This window comes from Phoxinus phoxinus (genome assembly GCF_949152265.1).
Source record: "Phoxinus phoxinus genome assembly, chromosome: 8".
In the NCBI taxonomy this organism is placed as follows: Eukaryota; Metazoa; Chordata; class Actinopteri; order Cypriniformes; family Leuciscidae; genus Phoxinus; species Phoxinus phoxinus.
In genome coordinates this window covers 25,806,992-25,811,776 of record NC_136883.1, presented here as the reverse complement: position 1 = coordinate 25,811,776, position 4,785 = coordinate 25,806,992, and positions in this window count along the sequence as shown.

The following is a 4,785-nucleotide window of genomic DNA, read 5'->3' as shown; positions in this document are numbered from 1 at the left end:
GCACCTAGTTAGAATAAGTTGGCACATATACTTGCAAAGTTACTTAATTGGTAGAATGTCTGGGACCATCACAATAAAGAATTAGCAGATATTAAGCACATACTAATAATGCTAGTTGACTTGCAAAGTTACTTTAGGCAACAGAATGTTCAAAAGGGACCATCAAAATAAAGTGTTACCAAATTGAGCGACTGAATTTTGTCATTACATCAACGGCAAATGTTATTTACATTAATTTGTTTTACCAAATGCCATAATCTTTATCATTCATTATAGTTTGAAATTGCCTTAAAGTTAAAATTGCATGCAATTTTGTTGCTTAAAATGTATCTGTAAAAATGCATCTTTTGTGGTATATGGGTGCTTCCATTTTGCACCCCATGCAGGCCCAAAAATGAAACTCAGCCTGCTGAGTATATAGCTAATGGTTATAGGTTTTTTGCAGTGTTAATTACATTTTAAGGTTGCAATGGAAACCATATGTTATTATGTTATATCCGAGTATAAAAAGTGACTCTTTCTCCTATTCCAAGCAGCCCAAGAAAGTGCCATCCTGCTCTTTGGAATAACAAGTGCCTTTCGATCAGTGGTGCTTTCACAGGCTAATTAATTACTAGTAAAAAGCCTGTGGCTAATCTCAATTGGAAGCAGGCAAGGCTTTGGACCCCTGACAGCTGGTTGGGGCAACTGAGACTTCTTATCATAGAAGGATCTGGCAACCCGCCCCAGCAGCTTGCTTGAAAATGGGGCGTATAATTACCTTGTCCAGCGCAGTGAGGCAGGACACGCTTAGATAGTAAGCGACAACGTCACCCAGAAAAAACAATACCATATAAAAGATTACATATATTTTCTCCTCTCATAATTTTATGACATTCTGCTCCATAAAAGCGCTCATGTCTACGACTGCAGTAGTTTCTGTAGGCGATTGTGTAAGCATCAACTCATGTGGTCTTGCCCACATTTTCCACTTACAGGCTATTTACAGGTAATTCTTAAGTTGACACTTCTCTCACTTTACAGCATAACACTTCATACGCATTACTCAGGCTCCTTTTCTATCGATATCATTTACATTCATGGAACAATTTTCAACATCTTTTGCAGACCTGAAATAAGAGCAGACTCGGGGAGACACGCAGCTTGGCACAAGACTTGGAAGTTAAAACACTGCATTGGCCTATCTTATAACCTTAAGGATTTAAATATAGGCTATTGTACTCAATATACTGGATTAATCTATCTAGCACAAAAAGGGTCTATAATACAATACATAAAATACAATTCATTGTATTATGATATCACTATTCTTAGTTACATGACATAGGCCTATTGGTTTAACAGCACTACACACATTGGGAAAATGTCATGTTTGACTATAAAAAGGGACAGTTATTGTTGCTATTCCTAAACACGAAAACACGAGATTTGTTCATTAGTGACCTTTCAATTTTAAAATGACAAAATGCAGGCATATAATCCGAGAACCTCAAAGACCTCGACTAAGGTTTTGCTTCATTCAGAATTTATTTGAAAATGCCTTTACATAATTCACTATTCGCATTTGAATTGTATTTGAAATAAGGAAGCTTAAATAGATTAAATATTAAACAGAGACTTTAAAGTTGGCTTCACAAAGCCTTTGTTTGACAGATGTAATATTATTTAAAAAGTCTCAAGGTTTATTAGCCTCGACAGACAGACAGACAGACAGACAGACAGACAGACAGACAGACAGACAAGATAGATAGATAGATAGATAGATAGATAGATAGATAGATAGATAGATAGATAGATAGATAGATAGATAGATAGATAGATAGATAGATAGATAGTGGAAGTAATGAAATCACTTTTATGTCGGTCGGTAATGTCCTTCATCATCAGGTAAGCATTTATCAGTGAGACAGGAATGTCTAAGCAAAGCACACAGTACAGCTAATATTTTGGATAAATCCATCGGTTGCTATAGTAACGACTTTAGCACAATGCCAAGAGACTTCTCTATTTTAATGAATAAGTTACCTCCTCTACATCTGAAATTAGCTGTCAGCATGGAAATTTTGCTTCTGTCCATCATGTCAATCATGATATTTTTGTGCCGTGGTTCTCACTATTCATGTTATACAAAAGTAGGTTCTGTCGTTCACTCATTCACCATTCAAAACACAGAGATATCCCTGACAACAACACAAACTTGAAAACCTAACTTCAGACTGAGTTCAATCGGAAATGCACGTATGAATTCCATGTGGTTTTTGCTGATCAGACAACAAACTAAACAGACTTTAGCTGAATAAACAAAAAAAAAGCAGGCCTCTCTGAACAAAGCCAAAGAAACCCATCTATTTTCTCAGAAGGACAGGCTAATGGCTTGTTACAACCAACTCCTTTGTTCCTGTGCAGTCTGGCCTGTGATTACTCTCACTCTCTCTTCTTCTCACTGTTTCCATGCGCTTTCAGAACTTGTAGGCTTATGGAAATTGCTCCTACGGGTACCGTTTGACTCTTCCACTGTGAGGGGTTAGTAGAGTCAGAGACAGTAACTGACATTGTTTGAAAGCACAAATAAAAATAATTGTAAATAAACCCGTTGCTCTACATTTGTATATTTCATAAAGCAACATGATTCATAAAGTGCACAAGTGCTTTTCTGTGAAGCGCGTTTGTGTAAAGTATATTTGGAAAGAATCAAATCCGAGTCCAGATTGTCACACTGCAACTTTTAGAGGAAAGGTAAACCTCTTCTTTCTGCCAAATTAAATCACAGATTTTTCTCTTATTGTGACCAAATTCACAAGGAGCTGATAAGGGTAAATCACCCTTTGCCGTTTAACAGCTTGGCAGTAAACATCTGTAAGCATTTTCTTTCAAATCCGTCTTTGAATAATCTAATCGTTTAGCGCCATCAAGTGGAGGGTTAGTGTAAGGTCACGTGTGATTCTTAAAGAGATAGTTCACCCGTAAATGAAGAGGCTGTCATCATTAACTCAACCTCATCTAGTTAATGAAATATAGAGGATTTATTTTGAATAACTTTTTTTGTTAAATGAATGAAAGTGAATGGTATCCAAAACAAGAAAATATTCGCGGAAGAAAGGAAATAATGTACAGTTTTTTGGAACAACACAGCACATTACAAATAGCAAATCAATACTAGAGAAAAATGTTCAGATGTGTGAACTTTCAAAATTTGCTAAATATTCTCCAACATAATCTGAACAGCAGCATGAGATGGACATAAATTAAAATGTAAAGAGCCACAAACATGTCTGAATAAACACAAGTAAAAAAAATAAACACAATTTATTCTGATCGAAGTGCATGCTGGGAACTCAAGTAGGCCTATAGCATAAAGGCTACATTATTAAAATCATTACAATTATACCAAGTTCCCAACTTCTCTGAATTTACCTACTTGTGATTAAACTAATAAAAGTAGTAGCCTAATCAATTAAGCTCACACTTTCCAAAAAGAATGCCTATAAAGCATGTTGATATAACAAAATGTATATTATTATGCTAAATTATGCTATCAACATGTTTTTTCCCCCCACTCATTCTACTTTACAGACATCATACATAGAGTCCCCAATCACCACTTCCTGGTTAAAATGTGTCCTTTGCACAACCACAAACCCCCACTAGCCAGTGTTCATTCTGTCTATCAATCATGCACAACCACATATGCATGTGCATATGCAACTGTGCAACTATTTGTCAAAGAGAGAACAGAGAAATCATATGTTTGGGAGAATGGAAATATTTGCATTGTGCTCCATCACAAAATGCTGATTTATGCTAATTAAGGGGTCAGACGTTCACAACTAAAGTGAAACATCTCTACAGGGCTAGGTAACCTGCTTTAATGCACATAGCCTACCACACATGTAGAGCACTGTCCGTGCATAAACATGGCTGTGGGTTCCAAACAAACTATCACTAGTAACAAACTAGCACACAGCTACTATTGGTCCTTGTAAGTAACACACAATAATCTGTGACACCTAAATACATGACATACAGCATCTAAATGCCAACATTTGCAATATTAACAACATTAGCTCAGCATAAAAGTATGTTTAATTGACGTTACCTTAAATTTGCAACAAGTGTATGATTCATGCGTCTGTTTATTGCCTTGTGAATTTGCACTCAAAGAATCCACTAGGTGGCACTGTGCATTACACATGACCTATCTTCAACTTTCTAGAAACTTATCTATGGAAACAACAGCAATGGTTACTTTAGTTAGTAGCAGTATAATAGCCTAGAATTTTTATTCATGAACAGACATTATATTTCTATTGTTGATCATATCTGTAGCTATCTGTATCAGCATAAAGAAATAGAACAGTGAAGGGAATTCAAACTTGGGAAATAACTATTTTGAACTATTTGCACATAAAATTTGCATTAAAATATGAACACATAACCCACTTTTATTTGTATGCAGTAAGCGTAAAGGTGGTTGCTTGTCTCGTCACACTCATTTAAATTCAAAACGGCCATATTTGGGGGAAAAAGTCGAGTAATTTGCCTCATGTTACTGTCGGTCGTTGAATATTTCTATCGTAAAACAGTTGACGTATTAAATGTTTCGCTTTTTTACATCTTACCTCTTTCAACGTTAAACTGCCGCTTCGCGCTCTGCTTCTGTGATCAGTTAACCCCGCCTAGTTTGATTTGATTGGTCATCTCAATCATTTTGGCGAGCGCTGTTGGACCGGTGATGTTGACCAGACTGAAAATGTAACTTTTAAACCTATCCAAACAATATACTGA